This window comes from Ranitomeya variabilis, chromosome 1 (assembly GCF_051348905.1).
Source record: "Ranitomeya variabilis isolate aRanVar5 chromosome 1, aRanVar5.hap1, whole genome shotgun sequence".
Lineage (NCBI taxonomy): Eukaryota > Metazoa > Chordata > Amphibia > Anura > Dendrobatidae > Ranitomeya > Ranitomeya variabilis.
The window spans coordinates 551,256,418-551,269,824 of record NC_135232.1 but is presented as its reverse complement, the minus strand read 5'-3'; positions in this window follow the sequence as shown (position 1 = coordinate 551,269,824).

The window sequence follows — 13,407 nt, the reverse complement described above, 5'->3', positions numbered from 1 at the left end:
TCGCTTTCCAGATATCGGTTATATTATACAGCAGTGACATCACCGCTCTCCAGATATGAGTTATATTGTACAGCAGTGACATCACCACTCCCCAGATATCAGTTATATAATACAGCAGTGACATCACCGCTCTCCAGATATGAGTTATATTGTACAGCAGTGACATCACCACTCCCCAGATATCAGTTATATAATACAGCAGTGACATCACCGCTCCCCAGATATCAGTTATATTATACAGCAGTGACATCACCGCTTTCCAGATATCAGTTATATTATACAGCAGTGACATCACCGCTCTCCAGATATGAGTTATATTGTACAGCAGTGACATCACCACTCCCCAGATATCAGTTATATAATACAGCAGTGACATCACCGCTCTCCAGATATGAGTTATATTGTACAGCAGTGACATCACCACTCCCCAGATATCAGTTATATAATACAGCAGTGACATCACCGCTTTCCAGATATCAGTTATAGTATGCAGCAGTGACATCACCGCTCTCCAGATATGAAATATATTGTACAGCAGTGACATCACCACTCCCCAGATATCAGTTATATAATACAGCAGTGGCATCAGCGCTCCCCAGATATCTGTTATATTATACAGCAGTGACATCAACGTTCTCCAGATATCTGTTATATTATACAGCAGTGACATCACCACTCCCCAGATATCTTTTATATTATACCGCAGTGACATCACCGCTTTCCAGAAATCAGTTCTATAATACAGCAGTGACATCACCGCTCCCCAGATATCTTATATTATACAGCAGTGACATCACTGCTCCCCAGATATCAGTAATATTATACAGCAGTGACATCACCACTCTCCAGATCAGTTATACAGCAGTGACATCTCAGCTCCCCAGATATCTGATATTATACAGCAGTGACATCACAGCTCAACAAATATCAGTTATAATATACAGCAGTGACATCACTACTCTCCAGATAATAGTTATATTATACAGCATATACATCACCACTCCCCAGATATCACTTATATTATACAGCAGTGACATCACCGCTCCCCAGATATCTGTTATAATATACAGCAATGACATCACCGCTCCCCGGATATCAGTTATATTATGCAGCAGTGACATCACCGCTCCCCAGATATCTGATATTATACACCAGTGACATCACAGCTCAACATATATCAGTTATAATCTACAGCAGTGACATCACTCTCCAGGTAACAGTTATATTATACAGCAGTGACATCACCGCTCCGCGGATATCTGATATTATACAGCAGGCACATCACCGCTCTCCAGATATCGGTTATATTATACAGCAGTGACATCACCTCCAGATATCAGTTAAATTATACAGCAGTGACATCATTGCTCCCCAGATATCTGATATTATACAGCAGTGACATCACAGCTCAACAAATATCAGTTATAATATACAGCAGTGACATCACTACTCTCCAGATAATAGTTATAATATACAGCAGTGACTTCACCGCTCCCCAGATATCTGATATTATACAGCATATACATCACCACTCCCCAGATATCACTTATATTATACAGCAGTGACATCACCGCTACCCCAGATATCAGTTATATTAAACAGCAGTGACATCCCCGTTCTCCAGATATCAGTTATATTATACAGCAGTGATATCACCACTCTCCAGATATCAGTTACAGTTGTGGCCAAAAGTATTGACACCCCTGCAATTCTGTCAGATAATACTCAGTTTCTTCCTGAAAATGATAGCAAACACAAATTCTTTGTTATCATTATCTTCATTTAATTTGTCTTAAAGGGAACCTGTCACCCCCAAAATCGAAGATGAGCTAAGCCCACCAGCATCAGAGGCTTATCTACAGCTTTCTGTAATGCTGTAGATAAGCCCCCGATGTAACCTGAAAGAGGAGAAAAAGACGTTAGATTATACTCACCCAGGGGCGGTCCCGGTGCGGTCAGGTTGGATGGGTGTCTCCGGTCCGCTCCAGCGCCTCCCATCTTCATTCCATGACGTCCTCTTCGGGTCTTTACGCCGCGACTCCGGCGCAGGCGTACTTTGCCCTGTTGAGGGCAGAGCAAAGTACTGCAGTGCGCAGGCGCCGGAAAGGTCAGAGAGGCCCGGCGCCTGCGCATTGCAGTACTTGGCTCTGCCCTGAACAGGGCAGACAAAGTACGCCTGCGCCGGAGCCACGGCGTAAAGACCCGAAGAGGACGTCATGGAATGAAGATGGGAGGCGCCGGAGCGGACCGGAGACACCCATTTGACACACTTGCAGCCAGTTGACATGGATTAAAGTTGACTCAACCTCTGTCCTGTGTCCTTGTGTGTACCACATTGAGCATGGAGAAAAGAAAGAAGACCAAAGAACTGTCTGAGGACTTGAGAAACCAAATTGTGAGGAAGCATGAGCAATCTCAAGGCTACAAGTCCATCTCCAAAGACCTGAATGTTCCTGTGTCTACTGTGCGCAGTGTCATCAAGAAGTTTAAAGCCAATGGCACTGTGGCTAACCTCCCTAGATGTGGACGGAAAAGAAAAATTGACAAGAGATTTCAACACAAGATTGTGCGGATGTTGGATAAAGAACCTCGACTAACATCCAAACAAGTTCAAGCTGCACTGCAGTCCGAGGGTATAACAGTCTGAATGGAAAGGGACTGCATGGTAGGAGACCCAGGAAGACACCACTTCTTACCCCGAGACATAAAAAAGCCAGGCTGGAGTTTGCTAAAACTTACCTGAAAAAGCCTTAAACGTTTTGGAAGAATGTTCTCTGGTCAGATGAGGCAAAAGTAGAGCTTTTTGGGCAAAAGCATAAACATTGAGTTTACAGGAGAAAAAAAGAGGCATTCAAAGAAAAGAACATGGTCCCTACAGTCAAACATGGCGGAGGTTCCCTGATGTTTTGGGGTTGCTTTGCTGCCTCTGGCACTGGACTGCTTGACCGTGTGCATGGCATTATGAAGTCTGAAGACTACCAACAAATTTTGCAGCATAATGTAGGGCCCAGTGTGAGAAAGCTGGGTCTCCCTCAGAGGTAATGGGTCTTCCAGCAGGACAATTACCCAAAACACACTTCAAAAAGCACTAGAAAATGGTTTGAGAGAAAGCACTGGAGACTTCTAAGGTAGCCAGCAATGAGTCCAGACCTGAATCCCATAGAACACCTGTGGAGAGATCTAAAAATGGCAGTTTGGAGAAGGCACCCTTCAAATATCAGGGACCTGGAGCAGTTTGCCAAAGAAGAATGGTCTAAAATTCCAGCAGAGCATTGTAAGAAACTCACTGATGGTTACCGGAAGCGGTTGGTCGCAGTTATTTTGGCTAAAGGTTGTGCAACCAAGTATTAGGCTGAGGGTGCCAATACTTTTGTCTGGCCCATTTTTGGAGTTTTGTGTGAAATGATCAATGTTTTGCTTCATTCTCTTTTGTGCTTTTTCATTTAAGACGAATTAAATGAAGGTAGTAATAATACCAAAGAATTTGTGTTTGTAATAATTTTCAGGAAGAAACTGAGTATTATTTGACAGAATTGCAGGGGTGTCAATACTTTTGGCCACAGCTATATATTATACAGGAGGTGACATCAGCGCTCTCCAAATATCAGTTATATTATACAGCAGTGACATCACTGATCTCCAGATATCAATTGTATTATACAGCCGTGACATCACCGCTCTCCATATATCAGTTATATTATACAGCAGTGACATCACCGCTCCCCAGATATCAGTTATATTATAGAGCAGTGACATCACCGCTCTCCAGATATCACTTATAGTATACAGCAGTGACATCAGCGCTCCCCAGATATATTATACAGCAGTGACATCACTGCTCTCCAGATATCAGTCATATTATACAGCAATGACATCACCGCTCTCCAATATCAGTTATATAATATAACTGGAGTGATATCACCGCTCTCCAGATATCTGTTATATTATACAGCAGTGACATCACCGGTCTCCAGATATCAGTTATATTATACAGGAGTGACATCACCGGTCTCCAGATATCAGTTATAGTATACAGCAATGACATCACCGTTCTCCAGATATCAGTTATATTATACAGGAGGTGACATCACCGCTCCCCAGATATCAGTTATATTATACAGCAGTGACATCATCACACTCCAGATATCAGTTATATTATACAGGAGTGATATCACCGGTCTCCAGATATCAGATATATTATACAGCAATGACATCACCGCTCTCCAGATATCAGTTATATTATACAGGAGGTGACATCACCGCTCCCCAGATATCAGTTATATTATACAGCAGTGACTTCAACGCTCTACAGATATCAGTTATATCTTACAGCAGTGACATCACCGCTATCCAGATATCAGTTATATTATACAGCAGTGACATCACCGCTCTCCAGATATCACTTATAGTATACAGCAGTGACATCACCGCTCCCCAGATATCTATTATAATATACAGCAATGACATCACCGCTCCCTGGATATCAGTTATATTATGCAGCAATGACATCACCGCTCTCCAATATCAGTTATATAATATAACTGGAGTGATATCACCGCTCTCCAGATATCAGTTATATTATACAGCAGTGACATCACCGGTCTCCAGATATCAGTTATATTATACAGGAGTGATATCACCGGTCTCCAGATATCAGTTATAGTATACAGCAATGACATCACCACTCTCCAGATATCAGTTATATTATACAGGAGGTGACATCACCGCTCCCCAGATATCAGTTATATTATACAGCAGTGACATCACCACTCTCCAGATATCAGTTATATTATACAGGAGTGATATCACCGGTCTCCAGATATCAGATATATTATACAGCAATGACATCACCGCTCTCCAGATATCAGTTATATTATACAGGAGGTGACATCACCGCTCCCCAGATATCAGTTATACAGCAGTGACTTCAACGCTCTACAGATATCAGTTATATCTTACAGCAATGACATCACCGTTCTCCAGATATCAGTTATATTATACAGGAGGTGACATCACCGCTCCCCAGATATCAGTTATATTATACAGCAGTGACATCACCACTCTCCAGATATCAGTTATATTATACAGCAGTGACTTCAACGCTCTACAGATATCAGTTATATCTTACAGCAGTGACATCACCGCTATCCAGATATCAGTTATATTATACAGCAGTGATATCACCGCTCTCCAGATATCAGTTATATTATACAGCCGTGACATCACCGCTCTCCAGATATCAGTTATATTATACAGCCGTGACATCACTGCTTTGCAGATATCAGTTATATTATACAGCAGTGACATCACCGCTCTCCAGATATCAGTTATATTATACAGGTATGACATCACCGCTCCCCAGATATCAGTTATATTATACAGCAGTGACATCACCGCTCTCCAGATATCAGTTATATTATACAGCAGTGACATCATCACTCTCCAGATATCAGTTATATTATACAGCAGTGACCTCACCACTCTCCAGATATCAGTTATATTATACAGCCGTGACATCACTGCTTTGCAGATATCAGTTATATTATACAGCAGTGACATCACCGCTCTTCAGATATCAGTTATATTATACAGCAGTGACATCACCGCTCTCCAGATATCAGTTATATTATACAGGTATGACATCACCGCTTCCCAGATATCAGTTATATTATACAACAATAACATCACCATTCTCCAAATACCAGTTATATTATACAGCAGTGACATCACCTCTCTCCAGATATCATTTATATTATAAAGCAGTGACATCACCGCTCTCCAGATATCAGTTATATTATACAGCAGTGACATCACTGCTTCCCAGATATCAGTTATATTATACAGCAGTGACATCACCGCTCCCCAGATATCAGTTATATTATACAACAGTGACATCACCGCTCCCCAGATATCAGTTATATTATACAGCAGTGACATCTCCACTCCCCAGATATCAGTTATATTATACAGCAGTGACATCTCCACTCCCCAGATATCAGTTATATTATACAGGAGGTGACATCACCGCTCCTCAGATGTCAGTTATATTATACAACAGTGACATCACCGCTCCCCAGATATCAGTTATATTATACAGCAGTGACATCTCCACTCCCCAGATATCAGTTATATTATACAGCAATGACATCACCGTTCTCCAGATATCAGTTATATTATACAGGAGGTGACATCACCGCTCCCCAGATATCAGTTATATTATACAGCAGTGACATCACCACTCTCCAGATATCAGTTATATTATACAGCAGTGACTTCAACGCTCTACAGATATCAGTTATATCTTACAGCAGTGACATCACCGCTATCCAGATATCAGTTATATTATACAGCAGTGATATCACCGCTCTCCAGATATCAGTTATATTATACAGCCGTGACATCACCGCTCTCCAGATATCAGTTATATTATACAGCCGTGACATCACTGCTTTGCAGATATCAGTTATATTATACAGCAGTGACATCACCGCTCTTCAGATATCAGTTATATTATACAGCAGTGACATCACCGCTCTCCAGATATCAGTTATATTATACAGGTATGACATCACCGCTCCCCAGATATCAGTTATATTATACAGCAGTGACATCACCGCTCTCCAGATATCAGTTATATTATACAGCAGTGACATCATCACTCTCCAGATATCAGTTATATTATACAGCAGTGACCTCACCACTCCTCAGATATCAGTTATATTATACAGCAGTGACATCATCGGTCTCCAGATATCATTTATATTATACAGCAGTGACATCACCGCTCCCCAGCTATCAGTATATTATACAGCTGTGACATCACGGCTCTCCAGAGATCAGTTATATCATACAGCAGTGACATCACCGCTCCCCAGATATCAGTTATATTATACTGCAGTGACATCAACGCTCCCCAGGTATCAGTTATATTATACAGCAGTGACGTCACCACTCTCCAGATATCAGTTATATTATACAGCATATACATAACCGCTCTCCAGTTATCAGTTATATTATACAATAGTGACATCACCGCTCTCCAGATATTAGTTATATTATACAGCAGTGACATTACCGCTCTCCAGATATCAGTTATATTATACAGCAGTGACATCACCACTCTCCAGATATCAGTTATATTATACAGCAGTGACATCACCACTCCCAAGATATCAGTTACATTATACAGCAGTGACATCACAGCTCCCCAGATAGGAGTTATATTATACAGCTTGTAGATTGTGAGCCCTCGGGGGCAGGGTCCTCTCTCCTCCTGTACCAGTTGTGACTTGTATTGTTCAAGATTATTGTACCTGTTTTTATTATGTATACCTCTCCTCACATGTAAAGTGCCATGGAATAAATGGCGCTATAATAATAAATAATAATAATAATACAGCAGTGACATCAGCGCTCCCCATATATCAGTTATATGATACAGCAGAGACATCACCACTCTCCAGATATCAGTTATTGTCACGATTATGTATAAAATGGAGTAGGGTTTTTCATTTTCCCTGCTATCACGCACGCTCTGAGCTCTGACCCCCCCTTCTCTCTTTGTTCCTGCTGTGTGTGTGTGTGTGTGTGTGAATTCTACACCTCTCATTCCCACTCCCCACAAGAATTTTTATCACCTCTGTAGCTGCAATAGACAATTCTCCCATCTAGTTCAAGCTGAAACTGGTCTAGTCTCTCTCAAAAGACATGAGGTTCTTTGTTCTATTATAGTGAGATATTGGGCCACCGATTTGGGCTAGAGAAATAAGAAGTCCATATTGCGAATTTCCATCTGCAGATCTGTGAACCACTGTAGGTGCTAGCAGCTAAACACAACGAGTACAAAGTGTGGATTTCTCTGGAACCGTGTGGAACAACTAGTACAAATTTGGTATCAATAGAAAGCTAATTTTAGTATAAGATGAATGATGGGTTGTGATGGGGTAATATGCTATGTGGGTATCATTTTGTGTATATTTCTATTTTACTTATTTTCATGGTGTTGAGTTGTTATCTGCCATCTGATATTCTCCCCACAGTTCTGTATTGTTATCTCTCCACAGGGTCAGTGAATAATGTTGTTTGTTAATATGCTAATGCCATGTTGACCTAGCTTGTTGACACAATGAGCCCCTGAGACCTTCCTCCTCCTGGCCTGTGAATGAGGGGGGAGATTTGTAAATATCAGGGAGGTGAGACACAGAGGTTAGTCTGATGTGGAACCATGATGTGAAGAGCATATCAGAGAGAAAAAAGGGCATATGGACTGTTATACTCTGTGCTGGATTGTTGGATTTTTATCCTGTTACTGAAATGCAATCGTGTTCTGGAATATTTTATCCTTTGTGTGATGGATCGTATATATGGACCTTTCATGTTTTGCCTAAATAAAGGTCTTGGAATTGTTCACTATTCTCTTGCTCTGTTGATTGTGTGATACCGGAGAAGGAACCTGTGACAACTGGTGGCAAGCAGCGGGATCAACAGAGCGTAACCTAATGGAGAACCACACACAGAGTGAGTACAGAAATTGGACTGTATCCAGTTTACAGGAGAAAGCCAGAGACCTGGGCCTGAACTACCAGGGACTGACTAAAGAGGCCTTAATCGATCTACTGGTGGGTGCTAGCCAGACCACCTACTCCCATATGTCTGAAGGACGAGCACTGGAGACGAGGACCCCCACCCCAAAAAGCCAGTGGGTGGTGTGGTACGAAGAAGAGATGGCGGTTCTGGGCCCAGGCTTCTCTCAGGACTACAAGGAGGAGGCTGCCCGCCGAGCACAGCAGAGACAAGAAGCAATTGAGCTTGAAAGAGGGAGTAATGCAATGTGTAATGTAAAGCCCACGATCCGAGAGTCTGTACGGATCACCCGGACAGAATTTAATCCATTTGATGAGGCTTCTGGAGATGTGGAGGGGTTCTTCAAGGACTTTGAGCAGCAGTGTGCTGTGATGGAGGTGCCCCACTCTAGCTGGATGCGTTTGTTAGTGGGACTCCTGAACGGTAGCCTGGCTGAGGCTTACCGAACCATTGACTCACAGCGGAATCGGGATTATAACATTGTAAAGCAGACTATCCTGGATTACCATGCTATCACCCCAGACTCATATAGGGCCAAGTTCCAAGACCTCCCATGCACTACAGGGTGATCGTTTAGGATGTATGCACATAAGATGTCCCAGGCATGTTGGAGATGGCTGGAAGCAGAAAATGCCTTTACTGTGGAAGATGTTATACAGGCGTTCCTTATAGAACAATTTCTTGCCAAGTCCCCCGCAGAGGTACGGGAATGGGTCCGGGAGCGCACGCCGTGCACCGTGGATAGTGCTGCAGCCCTGGCCGATGAAGCCCTTACTATCCGAACACAATGGAGGAGGCTTCTGGACAATGAACCACGGCCTTTGAATGCGCCCCGTCCCCTTCCGATTATATCTGCCCCTCCACCCAGCCGCAGGCCGATGACAATCACAGCTCACAATCCTGGGCCCCAACAGTTCCGACCACGACCTGGGGGTATCACAAAGAGGAGATGTTACGGGTGTGGGCAACCTGGACATTTGCAGTCTGGCTGTCCCTCAAGGATTCGGAGGAAGCCCCATGCAGCCCCACCTCGTCCAGTGCATCTTGTGCACTCCATCCCACCTGAGGAAGAGGAACCACCACCCCCACCAGAGTGGACCACCGACCACGGCACCATAGATACCCCTCCTGGAGTATATGGACTCTGGCCTTTGTCCATCAGAAATACAGAGCAACGGCATTGCCACCTGCAGGATGTCTTAATTGATGGACACAAAGTGTCGGGATTTAGAGACACAGGGGCATTCCTGACTATCGCTGACCCCCGTGTGGTTCGGCCCGAGGCAATTCACCAGGGCCTGAGAATTCCCATTGTCCTGGTGGTGGGTTTCCGCAAATATATACAGAGAGCTTTGGTACATTTGGATTTCGGTTTTGGAGAAAAACTGTGTTGGATTGGCGTTATGGGAGGACTTCCTGCAGATATCCTCCTTGGAAATGACATTGGGGAGTTGCAAAGTCATTTTGTGGGAGCAGAAGGTCCGTGGGCCTCTCTGTTATGGACCTGGTGGTTAGGAGCACCTGGAATGACCTGATGAGTAAACTCAAAAACGGAACTAGCTCTGGGGAAGTGGGAACTCTGCTGACCGCAAACTCTACTCCTATCACAAACACTAGAAATAGCCGTGGAGCGTACCTAACTCTCCCTAGACGCCTCTTCACAGCCTAAGAGCTAACTACCCCTAAAGATAGAAATAGAAGCCTAACCTTGCCTCAGAGAAATTCCCCAAAGGCAAAGGCAGCCCCCCACATATATTGACTGTGAGTTAAGAGGAAAGTCACAAACACAGGAATGAAACAGGTTTCAGCAAAGGAGGCCAGACTTCACTAAATAGTCAGAGGATAGAAAAGAATACTATGCGGTCAGCATAAAAAAACTACAAAACCACGCAGAGTATGCAAAAAGACCCCCGCACCGACTCATGGTGTGGAGATGCAACACTGCACCCCATAGCTTCCAGCTAGCAAGGAAATATCATGATAGCAAGCTGGACTAGAATTAAGCAGTACTAAGAAATATATTCAGGCAGCAGTAACAACAAATGAACTAGCAGGGACAGCTTCTGCTGGAGTAGACAGGTCCTCAGAGAAGTCCAAGAGAGATCTGAACCAATTCTGATACATTGACAGCTGGCATGAGGTAACGATCTGAGTGGAGTTAAATAGGGAAGCCAGCATAGCAACATAACGAGAGCAGCTGATAAAGCCCACCTCAGTGAGCAGCAGTTCTGCTCGAAGCCACCAGAGGGAGCCCAAGAGCAGAACTAACCAAAGTACCATTCATGACCACAGGAGGGAGTCCGAGAACGGAATTCACAACAGTACCCCCCTCCCTTGAGGAGGGGTCACCGAACCCTCACCAGGGCCCCCAGGCCGATCAGGAAGAGCCAAATGAAAGGCACGAACCAAATCGGCAGCATGGACATCGGAGGCAACAACCCAGGAATTATCCTCCTGACCATAGCCCTTCCACTTAACCAGGTACTGAAGCTTCCGTCTCGAAATACGAGAATCCAAAATCTTTTCCACCACATACTCCAACTCCCCCTCAACCAACACCGGAGCAGGAGGATCAACGGAGGGAACCATAGGCGCCACGTACCTCCGCAACAATGACCTATGGAACACATTATGGATGGCAAAAGAAGCTGGAAGGACCAAACGAAATGACGCAGGGTTGAGAATTTCAGAAATCTTATAAGGACCAATGAAACGAGGCTTAAACTTAGGAGAAGAAACCTTCATAGGAACATAACGAGAAGACAACCAAACCAAATCCCCAACACGAAGTCGGGGACCAACACAACGACGGCGGTTAGCGAAACGTTGAGCCTTCTCCTGGGACAACGTCAGATTGTCCACTACGTGAGTCCAAATTTGCTGCAACCTGTCCACCACAGAATCCACACCAGGACAGTCAGAAGGCTCAACCTGCCCCGAAGAAAAACGAGGATGAAAACCAGAATTGCAAAAAAAGGGCGAAACCAAAGTAGCCGAACTAGCCCGATTATTAAGGGCGAACTCAGCCAATGGCAAGAAGGTCACCCAATCATCCTGATCAGCAGAAACAAAGCATCTCAGATAGGTTTCCAAAGTCTGGTTGGTTCGTTCGGTTTGGCCATTTGTTTGAGGATGGAAAGCCGAAGAAAAAGACAAATCAATGCCCATCTTAGCACAAAAGGACCGCCAAAACCTAGAGACAAACTGGGAACCTCTGTCCGACACAATGTTCTCCGGAATGCCATGCAAACGAACTACATGTTGAAAAAACAATGGCACCAAATCAGAGGAAGAAGGTAATTTAGGCAAGGGTACCAAATGGACCATCTTAGAAAAGCGATCACAAACCACCCAGATGACAGACATCCTTTGAGAGATAGGAAGATCTGAAATAAAATCCATTGAAACATGCGTCCAAGGCCTTTTCGGGACTGGCAAGGGCAAAAGCAACCCACTGGCACGAGAACAGCAGGGCTTAGCCCGAGCACTAGTCCCACAGGACTGCACAAAAGAACACACATCCCGTGACAAGGAAGGCCACCAAAAGGACCTAGCCACCAAATCTCTGGTACCAAAAATCCCAGGATGACCAGCCAACACTGAGCAATGAACCTCAGAAATAACTCTGCTAGTCCATCTATCAGGGACAAACAGTTTCTCCGCTGGACAACGGTCAGGTCTATCAGCCTGAAACTCCTGCAGCGCCCGCCGCAAATCAGGGGAGATGGCAGACAGAATTACCCCCTCTTTGAGAATACCAGCCGGCTCAGGGACTCCCGGAGAATCAGGCACAAAACTCCTAGAAAGGGCATCCGCCTTCACATTCTTAGAACCTGGAAGATATGAGACCACAAAATCGAAACGGGAGAAAAACAGCGACCATCGAGCTTGTCTAGGATTCAACCGCTTGGCAGACTCGAGATAAGTCAGATTTTTGTGATCCGTCAAGACCACCACGCGGTGCTTGGCTCCCTCAAGCCAATGTCGCCACTCCTCGAATGCCCACTTCATAGCCAGCAGCTCCCGATTGCCCACATCATAATTACGCTCAGCAGGCGAAAACTTTCTAGAAAAGAAGGCACATGGCTTCATCACAGAGCCATCAGAACTTCCTTGAGACAAAACAGCCCCTGCTCCAATCTCAGAAGCATCAACCTCGACCTTAAAAGGGAGCGAAACATCTGGCTGACGCAACACAGGGGCCGAAGAAAAACGACGTTTCAGCTCCTGAAAAGCCTCAACGGCCGCAGAGGACCAATTCACCACATCAGCACCTTTCTTTGTCAAATCAGTCAAAGGTTTAACCACTAGTGTTGAGCGATACCGTCCGATACTTGAAAGTATCGGTATCGAAAAGTATCGGCCGATACCGGCAAAGTATCGGATCTAATCCGATACCGATACCCGATACCAATACAAGTCAATGGGACTCAAGTATCGGACGGTATCCCTGATGGTTCCCAGGGTCTGAAGGAGAGGAAACTCTCCTTCAGGCCCTGGGAACCATATTAATGTGTAAAATAAAGAATTAAAATAAAAAATATTGCTATACTCACCTCTCCGACGCAGCCTGGACCTCACCGAGGGAACCGGCAGCGTTCTTTGCTTAAAATGCGCGCTTTTCCTTCCTTCCGTGACGTCACGGCTTGTGATTGGTCGCGTGCCGCCCATGTGGCCGCGACGCAACCAATCACAGCAAGCCGTGACGTAATTTTCAGGTCCTTCTAGGCATTCAGTATTTTAAAATTACGTTCCGGCTTTGTGATTGGTCGCGTCGCGGTCACATGGGCGACGCGACCAATCACAAGCCGTGACGTCACGGGA